We start from the raw sequence: 16,301 nt of genomic DNA, 5'->3' as shown, positions 1-16,301 counted from the left end.
CCATGGGAACTACACTCGTCCCCCTGCAGGACCTATACATCAGGAGGTGCAGATCCAGAGCAAGCAAGATCATGAGGGACCCCTGCCACCCCAGTAACGGACTGTTCCAGATGCTACGATCAGGCAAACGCCTCCGCTGTCACGCTGTGAAAACGGAGAGGATGAGACGGAGCTTCTTCCCACAGGCCATCAGGACTGTCAACTTTGATAACCCCAGAGACTAAATTTTTGTCGACACTTTTTGTGCTATGTTTAGTAACTTATTAACTTTATTTATATGCTGTAACTGTAATTCTTTTTGTGCACAACCCGCAGGCATTGCCACTTTCATTTCACTGCACATCGAGTATGTGTATGTGACAAATAAATTTGACTTGACTTGACTTGACTTGTACTTATTATTAGTGATGATTAATAAAAATATATATGTTTTTTTGATTAATAGTAATTAGTTACGGTTAATATTCGTATAGTATATACACTAAGCTTAAATCTTTAGGTTTTAGTATTTTAAAGTCCAATCAGTTGTCTGCCAATTAATAAAGCCGTGAAGTCATATTCAACCCTTCAGCGACCTTTCGATCTCCCGAGCGAATTCCAGTGCTTTACTGTGGTCAGTAAAAAAGGATTCTGTTTGATTGTAGGTAACTCGAAGATTTGCTGGATACAACATACCAAATCTGAGCGCTGGGATCTTCCTAAGAATAGATCTTGACTCATTGAACAGTGCTATTTTCTTGACCACCTCAGCTGGGTAATCTCTGAAGATGCGAATCTCATCGCCTTGAAATGATAAAGTTCTGTTACTAGCAATTCTCGACAGCATATCTTCTAAAACGTGAGGATAATGCACCTTCAGTATCAAATGCCTTGGGGGGGGCGTTAGCACCTGGACGTGCTCTCAGTGCTCTGTGGGCTCGATCCAGCAAGGGCTTTGAATCCATTTTCAAAACTTCTTGTAACAGCTCAGCAGTAAAGTCACGAAGGTTTTTAGCTTTCTCTTTACCTTCTTTAACTCCAAGAATTCCTAAGTTTTGTCGTTTAGAATGACCCTCTAGGTCAGTACATTTTTCAGTTAATTTCATCAATAAATCAGATAGACGCTGAGTCTCCGTCAATACTGCTTTTGTTGTTTCAGCACTCGTCTCGGCTAAAGTTTCCATATATCACATATCACATATAGCCTCGTCATGTTGTTGTATTGACGCAGTGATGTGGTTCACCTTACCAGAAAAATCGGAGTCCAACTTTTGTAGCTTGGAGGTTACTTCCTCCATGTGTTCATATTTCAGCCTTTGATGAAGCCAACTGATCCTTAATAATACTTAGTATTTCCACCATCATTCCTTTAAGTCAAGTCAATTTTATTTGTATAGCACATTTAAAAACAACCCACGTTAACCAAAGTGCTGCACATCTGATTAGGAAAAAAAAAAGAAACAACATACAGTAAGCGATACTAATTCAACTTTCATCTCTTGGAGTTCAACTGTCATATTTGTTACTTGAGACTTCATACCTGAAAGCTCCTCACCAACAACGCTACGAAATTCTTCCAAACCAATTTTTTTTGGCTGTGGATTCCGGGTTCGTTTGGAAGTTTCTTCCTGAGTCAACGCTGAAGTTTGGGCTGCAGCAGAGGCTTCCATCTGTCCTGGTCCTTCTTCTTCCAACAGTCTTGTTCTAACCGTTCCTTTTTTAATGGTTTTTAACGGGGGGGGGGGGGTGCGACTTGTTGACATTACTATTAAAAGTCGCGATCTGATGACGTCACCCACCCTTCGTTGAGAATTGCCGGTAAGTTACAACGGGCCCGTCCCGTTCCTCTCTCCTTAGATCGAAATGTTCACGGAGCTAGTTGGCGTGCGACTTACTCAGTCCATAGCGCCACCGGAAGTCCGCCTCTACTGTTTTAAACGTCACTTTAACTCCGGACCCTGAAACTGCTCTATTCGGGTATTCCACAACGCTTGAGAAGCTAGACCATAATGCTCGCACAATCTTGGTTTATGGTATGGTAATTGCCAACAGATGTATTTTGAAACTATGGAAATCAGACTCTGCTCCTCAGTTTGAGACTTGGTTAAGAGAATTAATGGGCAATCAGCAGTAGCAGCAGCAGCAATCAGCAGTAGCAGCAGCAGCAATCAGCAGTAGCAGCAGCAGCAATCAGCAGTAGCAGCAGCAGCAAGCAGCAGTAGCAGCAGAAGTAGCAGCAGCAGCAAGCAGCAGTAGCAGCAGCAGTAGCAGCAGCAGCAGCAAGCAGCACCAAGCTGTGTTGCTTGGGAAGTAGTGTGTGGGGATTGTGTGGGGATAGTAAGGAGTAAGACCTGTGTGATCTCCCGGACTAGTTTCGATCGCCTAGCTTGGGGTCGGAGAGGAATTTCCCGGATTTTTTCCCAAATTGGCCTGGGTATTTTATCCGGTTTTTCGCCTCTCCCAGGAGATCACTCAGTTCTTTTGGGTGGGCGGTTGGAGCGGTTGGAGTAGCGGCCGGGCGGTAGGTTTAGTAACCGAGCGCGGGGCTTTTGTTTGGAGAGTATGACTGCCAGGGCAGTTTTTTGTTCTGGGTGTCGGATGTGGGGAATCTGGGAGTCTGATAGTCTTCCAGACATCCACATCTGCGCCAGGTGTGACGAGATGGGGCTCCTAAGGGACCGTATTAGGAACCTGGAGCGGCAGATTGATGACCTCCGTCTGATCAGGGAGAGTGAGGAGGTTATAGATAGGAGTTACAGAGAGGTGGTCACTCCTAGACCACGGGAGGTAGACAAGTGGGTCACTGTTAGGGGGGGCAAGGAACAGAGGCAGGGACTAGGGAGTACCCCGGTGGCTGTACCCCTTGGAAATAAGTACTCCTGTTTAAGTACTGTTGGGGGGGACAGCCTACCTGGGGGCAACGACGGTGCCCGGGCCTCTGGCAAGGAGTCCGGCCCTGTTGCTCAGAAGGGTAGGGAAAGGAAGAGAAGAGCAGTAGTAATAGGGGACTCTATAGTGAGGGGGTCAGATAGGCGTTTCTGTGGACGCAGTCGGGAGACCCGGATGGTGGTTTGCCTCCCTGGTGCCGGTGTCTGGGATGTGTCTGAGCGTGTCCAGGATATCCTGAAAGGGGAGGGAGAGGAGCCAGAGGTCGTGGTACATATAGGTACCAACAATATAGGTAGGATAAGGGAAGAGGTCCTGAAAGGAGAATTCAGGGGGCTAGGAAGAGAGTTAAAAAAAAGGACTTCCAAAGTAATAATCTCAGGCTTACTGCCTGTGCCACGCGATAGTGAGAATAGGAATGGAGTGAGGTGGAGGATAAATACGTGGCTGAGGAACTGGTGCAGGGAGCAGGGTTTCAAGTTTCTGGATCATTGGGACCTCTTCTGGGGGAAGTATGACCTGTACAAAAAGGACGGGTTGCATCTGAACCCGAGGGGAACCAATATCCTGGCGGGGAGATTTGCTAAAATAACTGCGGAGACTTTAAACTAGTACGGTTGGGGGGAGGGACTCAAACACAGATAGCTAATAGGCAGTGTGTGAGGCAGGAGGCAGAAAAGGGAAACACTCAGACCCAATATGTAGGAGAGAAAGAAGGGAAAAGAAATAAACTGAGAATAAGAAATGATGGGTCCCTTAAATGTGTATATTTTAATGCTAGGAGCATTGTAAGAAAGGTGGATGAGCTAAGAGCCTGGATTGACATCTGGAAGTATGATGTTGTGGCGATCAGTGAAACATGGTTGCAGGAGGGTTGCGATTGGCAATTAAATATTCCAGGATTTCATTGTTTCAGATGTGATAGAATCGGAGGGGCAAGAGGTGGGGGTGTTGCATTGCTTGTCAGGGAGGATATCACAGCAGTGCTTTGGCAGGACAGACTAGAAGGCTCGATTAAGGAGGCTGTTTGGGTGGAACTCAGAAATGAGAAAGGTTTAGCAACACTTATAGGGGTGTATTATAGACCGCCAAATAGGGAACGAGAATTGGAAGAGCAAATATGTAAGGAGATAGCAGATATTAGTAGTAAGCACAGAGTGGTGATTGTGGGTGATTTCAATTTTCCGTATATAGACTGGGAATCACATTCTGTTAAAGGGCTGGATGGTGTGGAGTTTGTAAAATGTGTGCAGGATAGTTTTTTGCAGCAATACGTAGAGGTGCCTACCAGAGAAGGGGCAGTGTTGGACCTCCTGTTAGGAAATTAGATGGGTCAGGTGACGGAGGTATGTGTTGAGGAGCACTTTGGGTCTAGTGATCATAATGCCATTAGTTTCAATATCATTATGGAGAAGGTCAAATCTGGACCAAGGGTTGAGATTTTGGATTGGAGAAAGGCTAATTTTGAGGAGATGAGAAAGGATTTAAAAGGAGTGAAATGGAAATTGTTGTTTTATGAAAAGGATATAATAGAGAAATGGAGGATATTTAAAGGTGAAATTTTGAGAGTACAGAGTCTTTATGTCCCTGTTCGGTGGAAAGGAAAGAATAATAATTTGAAAGAGCCATGGTTTTCCAGGGAAATTGGACACGGTTTGGAAAAAGAGGGAGATATACAATAAATATAAGCGGCAGGGAGTAAATGAGGTTCTTGAGGAATATAAAGAATGTAAAAGGAATCTTAAAAAGGAAATTAGAAAAGCGAAAAAAAGATATGAGGCTGCTTTGGCAAGTAATGTAAAAGTAAACCCCAAGGGGTTCTACAGATATGTCAATAGCAAAAGGATAGTGAGGGATAAAATTGGTCCATTAGAGAGTCAGAGTGGACAGCTATGTGCTGAGCCGGAAGAAATGGGGGAGATATTAAACAATTTCTTTTCTTCGATATTTACCGAGGAGAAGGATATTGAATTATGTGAGGTAAGCGAAACAAGTAGAGTAGTGATGGAAATTAGGAGGATTAAAGAAGAGGAGGTACGGACACTTTTGAAGAATATAAAAGTGGATAAGTCTCCATGTCCTGATAGGATATTCCCTAGGACATTGAGGGAAGTTAGTGCAGAAATAGCAGGGGCTATGACGGAAATATTTCAAAAGTCATTAGAAACAGGGATGGTGCCGGAAGATTGGCGCATTGCGCATGTTGTGCCTTTGTTTAAAAAAGGTTCTAAAAGTAAACCTAGCAATTATAGACCTATTAGTTTGACGTCTGTGGTGGGAAAATTAATGGAAAAGATACTTAGGGACAATATATATAATTATTTGGATAATCAAGACCTGATTAGAAACAGTCAACATGGATTTGTGCCTGGAAGGTCATGTTTGACTAATCTTCTTGAATTTTTTGAAGAGGTTACCAGGGAAATTGATAAGGGCAAGGCTGTGGATGTTGTCTATATGGACTTCAGTAAGGCATTTGACAAGGTTCCACATGGAAGGTTGATTAAGAAGGTTAAATCGTTGGGTATTAATAGTGAGGTTGCAAGATGGATTCAACAATGGCTGAATGGGAGATACCAGAGGGTAACGGTTGACAATTGTATGTCAGGTTGGAGGCCAGTGTCTAGTGGAGTGCCCCAAGGATCTGTGTTGGGTCCACTGTTGTTTGTCATTTACATTAATGATCTGGATGATGGTGTGGCAAATTGGATTAGTAAATATGCAGATGATACTAAGATACTAAGATGGGGCGGCACGGTAGCGCAGCGGTAGAGTTGCTGCTTTACAGCGAATGCAGCGCCGGAGACTCAGGTTCGATCCTGACTACGGGTGCTGCACTGTAAGGAGTTTGTACGTTCTCCCCGTGACCTGCGTGGGTTTTCTCCGAGATCTTCGGTTTCCTCCCACACTCCAAAGACGTACAGGTATGTAGGTTAATTGGCTGGGTAAATGTAAAAATTGTCCCTAGTGGGTGTAGGATAGTGTTAATGTACGGGGATCGCTGGGCGGCACGGACTTGGTGGGCCGAAAAGGCCTGTTTCCGGCTGTATATATATGATATGATATGATGATAGGTGGAGTAGTTGATAGTGAGGTAGATTTTCAAAGTCTACAGAGAGACTTGGGCCTTTTGGAAGGGTGGGCTGAAAGATGGCAGATGGAGTTTAATGCTGATAAGTGTGAGGTGCTGCATTTTGGTAGGACAAATCAAAATAGGACGTACAGGGTAAATGGTAGGGAATTGAGGAATGCAGTGGAACAGAGGGATCTGGGAATAACTGTGCATTGTTCCCTGAAGGTGGAATCTCATGTGGATAGGGTGGTGAAGAAGGCGTTTGGTATGCTTGCCTTTATAAATCAGAGCATCGAGTATAGAAGTTGGGATGTAATGTTGAAATTGTACAGGGCATTGGTGAGGCCGAATCTGGAGTATGGTGTGCAGTTCTGGTCGCCAAATTATAGGAAGGATGTCGGCAAAATGGAGAGGGTACAGAGGAGATTTACTAGAATGTTGCCTGGGTTTCAGCACTTAGGCTACAGAGAGAGGTTGAACAGGTTGGGTCTTTATTCTTTGGAGCGTAGAAGGTTGAGGGGGGACTTGATAGAGGTTTTTAAAATTTTGAGAGGGACGGACAGAGTTGACGTGGGTAGGCTTTTCCCTTTAAGAGTGGGGAAGATTCCAACAAGGGGACATAGCTTCAGAATTGAGGGACAAAGGTTTAGGGGTAACATGAGGGGGAACTTCTTTACTCAGAGGGTTGTGGCTGTATGGAATGGGCTTCCGGTGGAAGTGGTGGAGGCTGGCTCGATTTTATTATTTAAGAGTAAATTGGATAGGTATATGGATGAGAGGGGATTAGAGGGTTATGGTCTGAGTGCAGGTAGATGAGACTAGGTCAGGGAGAATGGTCGGTGTGGACTGGTAGGGCCGGACAGGCCTGTTTCCATGCTGTAGTTGTTATATGTTATATGTTATATGTTACACGTAGAGAGGTTGAGATATGAATTGTCTGGCAACCCTCAAAAGTTCTTCAACATATGGAACCCAGTGCTGCAGCATATTAAGGACAAGTAAAACTATCCCCTCAATGCCACATGCTTTTGTACCTTCTTTGAATCCAGCAGTGAAAATACTGAAATATTTGACTTGTGAAAATTACCTTGCCTCATGTTTTTGTGCTTTTGTCTTTTTTGTCACATTGTAAATTTAGTTATGTTTTTTAAAAATTTATTTTAATTTATTTATTTGTTTGTTTTTGTTTGTTTGTTTTCATGATTATGTAGGGAAGGGGAGGGATGGGGTTTACTGTTGTTGTTATATGCACTGTAATCAATTAAATTAAAAAAAATAAAAATAAACATTTAAAAAAAAACCTTACTAGTCGTGGAAATTATCCAAATTCAACCAGAGGGTATTTCATTTATCTATTGCACGAACCTATTAATATATAATAAGGTAAGTGGGTATGAGTTTTTAATTGTCATTAAAAGACAAGTGGGAGACCACGTTCCTCGTAGAGGCTGTACAGGGAAGGGAAGAGGGTGTGACCGAGGAGCCCTGGATCCAAAGACATTAAACCGGCCTGAATATAGACGAAAGGGGAGAGATTGCCCTGGGATTGTCTAAGGCAGGACAAAAAGGGAAAGGGACCTGCGCTAAGGAGGTGTAACTGAGGAGGCGTTGCACCTGTTGTGCAGTGGAACCCGCCGCCCGCATCTCCGTTCACAGCCCGGGATCAAGATGGAACGAGACTTCCACCCGGTCTCAGAGGGTCGTCGGGCATTGGACCCGAGGGCCACAATCATGGCGACCACTTTTAAGAAATTGGACCTATGCACCTGGGGGGGGGGGGGGGGGGGGGGGGAGGGGGAATAAGGGGGATTGTGTAGGGGGTTGAGGGTGCTACACCAATACAGGAGAGGCTTTGGATCCAGGGCTCCTCGGTCACACCCTCTCCCCTTCCCTGTACACCCTCTACGAGGAACTTGGTCTCCCACTTGTCTTTTAATGACAATTAAAAACTCATACCCACTTACAGTATTATATATTAATAGGTTCGTGCAATAGATAAATGAAATACCCTCTGGTTGAATTTGGATAATTTCCACGACTAGTAAGGTTCACAAGAACCGAATAGAAGGTTTCTGTTTATTAGAACATGTGCTTGGTGCTTCTCGACCCGAAACGTCACCCATTCCTTCTCTCCAGAGATGCTGCCTGTCCCGCTGAGTTACTCCTGCATTTTGTGTCTACCTTCGATTTCAACCAGCATCTGCAGGTCTTTCCAACACATCAACACAAATCTGCTCGGATAGTATAACTTGCTTTTAATGTCTGTTTGCCAATGTTCCTGTCTGCAAATCGATTCTCCATTCTTGTTACAATTACTGGCTGCACTTCAATGCGATTTGCGCCAGCAAAGCACTCTGGGGTCTCCTAAAAGAGATTCGAGGACATTATATAAATGTTAGTGGGTTGTGACGCTGCAATGCTGAGAACTATATGCTACAACACAATACAATACAATATATCTTTATTGTCATTGTACAGGGAGTGGTACAACGAGATTGGGTGTGCGCCTTCCATACGATGCAATAAATCAATTGGCTAATCAGTATAAATTTAGACAACCCAATGAAACAAAATTTGAAACAGTTTTAAAACAGAATAAAATGCAAGTAGATCTGTACCGGCGGGCGGGTTGAGGTGGGCGGGGGTTTCACACCCTCCGGTGTTTATGTTCTGCCCCAGTGTTGTCCGTGATCCGGAGGGCCGCCGAGTAATGATGGTGGCCTCACTCACAGAGACTTTTGGACATTCTGTGAAGAAAATCACATATTTGGAATATAAATCGATAATTATTTAACTGGTTTAGTCGACAAATTCACTGCACTGCCCCATCACAAACGCTGCCGTGGCTGGCGGGGTGTTCCAGTGATTACAGCTGCCGCCAGCGAGATCCAACGACCAGGGTTCGATCCTGGCCTCCGGTTCTGCCTGTGTGGACTTTGTTCATTCAACCCGTCACCGCGTGCTTTTCCCGCGGGTGGTCCGGTTTCCTGCCACTTCCCGAGGGCGTGAGGGGCTCTCGGTGAACCGGCTGCTTGATGTGACCCCAGCGTAGGTTAGTGTTGGGGTGGAGGCAAGGGGGAATAGGTTAGGGTGAGGGGGGGGGAGGGGTGATGGTACGAGTGCGAGAAATGAGTGCAAGCAGTGGGGCTGATGGGAATACAGTGAGTGGCGGCAGAGAGTTGACTCACAAGAGTCAGGAGTTGCTGGAATCTGGAACAAAATTTTAAAAATCCGCTCGACTCAACGGGTGAGGCAGCATCTGTGGAGGGACATGGATGTTTCACGTTTCCACTCGTGATCCTCAGGCTTGATGGACGATTGGCTTCTCGTCTTTAAAATCGTGCGTAAAAAAGAACGAGCCTTTACAGAATTTCACTTTCAGAACTTGAATTTCCCCTTGAACCGCGCGGCCGCTGGTATGACTTGGTACATCTAGATTGTGCTCGTGTACAGTATGATTTAAATGGACAGCACGCAGGCAAAGCTTTTCACTGTACCTCGGTGCACGTGAAATCATAAACCTAACGAAACCACCATGTTGCTGTCAGCGTGTCAGTGAATGAATGAATGAATGAATGAATAACTGAACGAATGAATGAATGAACGAATGAATGAAAGAATGAGTGAATGAATGAACGAATGATACTTTATTATCACATGTGACATGTCACGGTGTGATTCTTTGTTTTGCATACACAAGTCTGCAAAGAGCCGCCACATGATGGGCGCCGATAGAGTTACAAAGTATTCCACTTAGTCCCCAATGGTCCCTCTGCTCACGCAGACCCCCCCCCCTCACCACGCCGGTCCCTATTTGTTCTCGGCCGCGCGTCCAACCAAGGGTCTCGACCCATTCCATCTCCTAGATGCTGCCTGACCTACTGAGTTACTCCAGCATTTTGTGATACCTCCACCCTTCTGCACGCACACGAGCCTGTCCACCTCATGGCCCCCTCTGCAGGCCTGTCCTCGACCGCCGACGTCCGTCCTCGACCAGCGGCCCCTTCCTCGACTTCGACCAACGGCCCCGTCCTCACCGCCGCTGGGTCCTCTCCAGACGACTCCTCGGCGTCTGCCGGGAGCTTCCCCAATGACGGCGTCTGCCGGGAGCTTCCCCAATGACTTCCCCCTGTTACATCAGTACACGTGATAATAAACTACATCGCTGTGTAACGTTACAATGTCCGGCCAGCCTTAATCCCGGTTTTAAGCATGATTATTAACTAATTCCATAGAAACTGGCGAACTCAAGGCAGCAACAGGCAGTCGGCGTGAGGTGTTGAGGCAGCGATTTATTTATTTAATGAGGAACCCAGAGACACAAATTGAAGTCTCCTAACGCACCTTAAATACAGTTACTCATAAGTGATAGGAGCAGAATTGGGCCATTCGTCGCATGAAGTCCGCACAGCTACTCAATCATGGTTGATCTTTCTCTCCCTCCTAACCCCATTCTCCTGCCTTCTCCCCATATCCCCTGACACCTGTACTGGTCAAGAATCTAGCTATCTCTGTCTTAAAGGTACCCATTGAAATATCATCTCAAAAATATAATCTCAAATCCTTTAAAAATAAACTAGTCCGACGAGTGATGACCACAACGCTGGTAAGAGGCGCATCAAGTTCAAAGTGCTTGAAGGAACCACTCAGAGGATAATTAGGGATGTGCAGTAAGTGATGTACCTGCAGCGACAACCAAACCGTGAACACTGATCAAGATCATCCATTTAAAGTATTCCTCTGTAGGAAGTTGGAGTAGTGTTTATGGAAGATGTTATCTTATTAACTGTTCAAGTTAATGAACAATTAACACCAGTAATGGCGCAATTTGTATCAAATTTAGATATCCAGGCAGCTTGTGGCCTCCTCTGTTCTTTTCTCCGCAACAGATTAATTTAATACCCTGTCGGTAAATTTCCATAATTTGCACGACCTGTAACATTCACAAGAACTGAATAGAAAGATTGTGTTTTTGTTAGAATTATGTGCTTGGTGCTTCTAATACTGCAATTGAAATCAACCCAATTCTCTTTGGAGAGTATCGCTTGCTTTTCATTTTGTGAATGTTCCTGTCTGCAAATTGACTCCTGCGTTTCAGTAGCCGTTCTTGCCTGCATTTCAAAGAGATTAGCGCCTGTAAAGCATTCTGGGGTCTCCTAAACGAGATGTGAGGACGTTGTGTAAATGTAAGCGGGTCGTTGCTGTGCGCACTCGGACTTGGAGGGAATATTCCATTTCCGATCCGCAAACAGGGGTAGTGGAGAGACAAAGTAGCCGATGGCGTCCGCGGGCTTGCAATGGACTTTGGTCGCTCGCGTTTTTTCTGAAACTGAGACAGAGACGGCGAGAAAGCGAAGGGAAGAGTCGGGGATCGAGCAGAGGAAAGTGGGAGCTGGTGGGAAACTGGGAGGTGAAGTGTTAATGCGGTGAACGAGAGCAGGAAGCAGCGCCGATACAGACATGATGTGCCTGAGAGAGAGGTGAGGGAGATGAAGCGTTAAATGCTGAGGCTCTATGAGGCGCTGGTCTGGCCGCATTTCAAATATCATGAGCAATTCTTGGCACCATATCTGAGGAAGGATGTGCTGGCTCTGGAGAGGATCCAGAGGAGGTTTACAAGAATGATCCCAGGAACGAGTATTTATTCACAAAATGCTGCAGTAACTCAGCAGGTCAGGCAGCATCTCGGACGAGAAGGAATGGGCGACCATTCCTTCTCTCCCGAGATGCTGCCTGACCTGCTGAGATACTCCAGCATTTTGTGAATAAATACCTTCGATTTGTACCAGCATCTGCAGTTATTTTCTTATACTACCAGGAATGAGTAAGTTAACATATGATGAGCGTTTGGCGGCACTGGGACTATGTTTGCTGGAGTTTAGAAGAATGAGGGGGGACCTCATAGAAACATACAGAATAGTGAAAGGCGTGGATAGAGTGGATGTGGAGAGGATGTTTCCACTAGTGGGAGAGTCTAGGACTAGAGGTCATAGCCTCAGAATTAAAAGACGTTCTTTTAGGAAGAACATGAAGAGGAACTTCTTTCGTCAACGGGTGGTGAATCGGTGGAATTCTTTGCCACAAAAGGCTGTGGAGCCCACAAGTCAGTTGATATATTTAAGCCAGAGACAAATAGATTCTTGATTAGTACGGGTGTCAGAGATTACGGGTAGATGGCAGGAGAATGGGGTTAGGAGAGAGAGATAGATCAGCCATGATTGAATGGCGGAGTAGACTGGATGGGCCGAATGGCCTAATTCTACCCCTATCACTTATGAACTTAATTCGGTGAACAAAAGCAGGAAGCAGCAGTGATACAGACTTGATGTAACTGAGGGAGAGGTGGGGGAGGGGTCTGGCGGCGGCTGAATGAAGAATGATCTATGTATCGACGTCGAACTACAATCTTTAGAACCCGGGGGAGCCCGGAGTTCAGGACCCGCCGCCCGCGGCCGCTGCTGAACCCGCGGGAAGGGCGATTGTTTCAATCTTTATATTTTCACAAAAGTAATTTCTGTTCCGTTGACGGACGTGGTTAACGCGTTAAAATGAACGGATCAACAGCTCTGATTTCAGTTGCTGTTTATTTCTCTCTTCCCACATTTACATTCCCCCTGGTTTTATTTCCGCGCTCACTGGGGTTTTTACGATGCGGAATTTGGGGATTAAATGAGAGCCGTTCAGCGCCGGCCTGTTGTCGACCGGGTTTCTGCCCCACAGCCCCTGAGCCCCGCTCCTGACGGCGGCCCCGGGACCCGACCCTTTTACATACCCGGAGCGGAACTCGAGCAGATTCTCAGCCACTGGTTTGGTGCCCAAGGCCCGAAGAAAGGGTAAAGTTTCTCCGTGAATTTATTCCCACCGAAGGTGTGGAGATGGGACTTGGTGTCCGCGTCGTAAAATGAAACTGTCCCGGACTCGTAACTGAGATAAACTCCCACCCTCCCGGGGATGGGACGGGTGGGGAGACGGGATGGAGGGGAGGTGAGTGCATCAAACTCGTCACCCCACCCCCGCCAGATGCTCCAGACTCCAGTCTCCGGGGTCGGTGTGACCCGTCTCTTCCTCTCCAAAGACTCTGCGGCGACTCCTAGACCCCAGAGCTGACTCCCCGTCACCTCCACCTCCCAGTAATGTCTCCCCGATGTGATTCCCTCCGATCCCAGCACACACACACTGTCTGTAAACCTCTTCCCGGTGTCAGGGAGACTCCTCCGGGTCTCGGTCCATCTCACCCTCTTCCGATCCTCAGACACCTCGAGCTCCAGATGCGCTGTTTCCACATCCAGGGTGACGGAGACTGGGGGGAGAAGCAGAGAATCATAGAGTCCCCGGGGGTCGGGGGGAGACTCGGGCAGCGCGGCCCCGGGACCGGGGGAGAGGCCGCTCGGCCTCAGGCAGAGGCGGGCGGACAACTGAAACCATGCCCGGGGTTTCACCCACAACCACATCGGGTGGACAACAGACATCTTTACCGGCGTTTTTAACCGGGCAGTAGATGAGAAAATCCGCGCGTTAGCGGGAACGGGAGGGGGTGGTGCATGCAGAGGGGGACAACGAATGCGAAAAGTGAGGATGAACGAGATATTGCGGGTGGGGATGGAGATACGGCGGGTAATCAAATATCTGGGTGTCCTAGTGCATCAGTCACTGAAAGGAAGCATGCAGGTACAGCAGGCAGTGACGAAAGCCAATGGAATGTTGGCCTTCATAACAAGAGGAGTTGAGTATAGGAGCAAAGAGGTCCTTCTGCAGTTGTACAGGGGACTAGTGGAGTACTGTGTGCAGTTTTGGTCTCCAAATTTGAGGAAGGATATTCTTGCTATTGAGGGCGTAGGTTTACTAGGTTAATTCCCGGAATGGCGGGACTGTCATATGTTGAAAGACTGGAGCGACTAGGCTTGTATACATGGGAATTTAGAAGGATGAGAGGGGATCTTATCGAAACGTATAAGATTATTAAGGGGTTGGACATGTTAGAGGCAGGAAACATGTTCCCAATGTTTGGCGAGTCCAGAACCAGGGGCCACAGTTTAAGAATAAGGGGTAGGCTATTTAGAACGGAAATGAGGAAAAACTTTTCAGTCAGAGAGTTGTAAATCTGTGGAATTCACTGCCTCAGAAGGCAGTGGAGGCCAATTCTCTGAATGCATTCAAGAGAGAGCTAGATAGAGCTCTTAAGTATAGCGGAGTCAGGGGGTAAGGGGAGAAGGCAGGAACGGGGTACTGATTGAGAATGATCAGCCATGATCACATTGAATGGCGGTGCTGGCTCGAAGGGTCGAATGGCCTACTCCTGCACCTATTGACTATTGTCTATCTTGCGGGTAGATGCCGAGGGAAAGGCAGATTGGAAGATGAGGAGACTGTTGTGAGTGGTAATTGGAGATGGTTAAAGGGGAGGTAGAGATATGGTGTGGAGTTACCGTGATCACATTGAATGGGAGTGTACTGGGTGGGCGAGGCAATCTGCTACTGGTTACTTGCTTTATTTATAGGAGGGTGGATTTGATGCGTCTGTGTAACCAAGAACACTCTGATCTCATTGTGAACTTCACTGAGGGACTTGACAATGTTCCGAATGTAAGGCCGGTCCAGAAAGCGAAGGCAGGTGGGATCCAAGACAAGTTGGTAAAATCGAGCCATAATTGGCTTGGTGGTTGGAGGTAGAAGGTAGCGGTAGAAGGATGATTTTTCTGCCTGGAGGTCTGTTACTGGTGGTGTGTATCACAGATCGGTGCTGCAACCTTTGCTGTTTATTTTATATTTTCGTGATGTGGATGCGAATGTAAGAGGTGTGTATAGTACGTTTGTGGAGAATGAGAAATGTTATGGGTTGCGAGGAAGTCTGTCAAAGTTTGCAAAAAGATCTAGGCTGGATCATCAAAACATTATTTGCATGCGGGGATATCAATTCTGGATAACGTAGTTTTCTTCACACAAAGAGTTGTTAAGAGGTGTCAGTTTTACCTATTTTGATGATATCAAATGTTTCTCTCAATGCCATGTTGTAGAAAAAGGTGTGATCAAGCTTTTCATTTGGCAACTTGCCACCGACCACCAACATTGGTTTGGCTTCATCATTGAACCTGCAAATATTTAACAGCTGGTTATAAACTGAGCATTTGAGCTGTTCTTATAAAATATACATTGTTTCTGTCAAAAGCATGTCCTACCTCGTCTTGCGACCAGCTACCTCCTGAAATAAATAAAACACAAATGTCAATAGACTGAGATGGATCGCCATAACATAACATAACATAACAACACTTTATTGTCACTCGGCACAACACCGAACAAAATTTCAGCAGTCACACAAAACACAGCAAAAAGAAAACACAGGACATCCGACTCCAACACAAACATCCATCACAGTGACTCCAAACACCCCCTCACTGTGATGGAGGCAACAAAATTTCCTCTCTCCTCCCCCCGCACCCACGGACAGGCAGCTCGACCCCTACCGAGGCAAACGACACACACAGCCCCCGCAAGGGGATGGAAGGCCCGGGCACCGAAACGTCCCGCGGCCACACCGGGCGATGTTAAGTCCAGCGGCCGAGCCGCACCGGGCACTGAAACGTCCCGCAGCCGAGCCGCACCGGCACTGAAACGTCCCGCGGCCGAGCCGCACCGGGCACTGAAACGTCCCGCGACCGAGCCGCATCGGGCATTGAAACGTCCCGCGGCCGCACCGGGCGATGTTAAGTCCAGCGGCCGAGCCGCACCGGGCACTGAAACGTCCCGCGGCCGAGCCGCGCCGGCGATGTTAAGTCCCGCAGCCGAGCCGCGCCGGGCGTCGGAAGGCCCCGCGGGCGAGCTGCGCCCCGGGGAAGAGATCTAATAAAGAAAGGTTTTCCCCCGCCCCACCCCACCCCACCCCAACCCCCCACCACACCCCACCCCCCCCACCACACATACACAGCCAAAAACAGAAACAAAAACCATCCCAACACCGACACAAACAAAAAAAAAGAAAAAAAGACAACAGACTGCCAGAGAGCCGCAGCCGTTAGGCGCAGCCAACTCCTCCCATGATCCCGACAGTGGGTATTGCGCCAAATTGCTACAAAAAAACCCACTGATAATTCCCATTTCCAAACTCTTTGCCTGTGCCAGACAGGAAGTGGATATTCTGGTAGAGACATCGAACATGGGGGAAAGCATTAGGAAGGTTGATGAAAATAGGCGCGATCATGCAACCTACGAGTAAGACCGACCGGGCAGGCCGTGGGATTTTACGTGGAGAAGATGTCAGAGAAAATGGGATGGAATATTTTAGGATCAGCGTCGGATTTAAATGGGTGGGGGATGGAAATATTATCACTACTTGTGGGGGGAACAAAAATCAAGGCTGAAATGT

Source organism: Rhinoraja longicauda, chromosome 19 (assembly GCF_053455715.1).
Source record: "Rhinoraja longicauda isolate Sanriku21f chromosome 19, sRhiLon1.1, whole genome shotgun sequence".
In the NCBI taxonomy this organism is placed as follows: Eukaryota; Metazoa; Chordata; class Chondrichthyes; order Rajiformes; family Arhynchobatidae; genus Rhinoraja; species Rhinoraja longicauda.
This window is presented reverse-complemented; position numbering follows the sequence as displayed.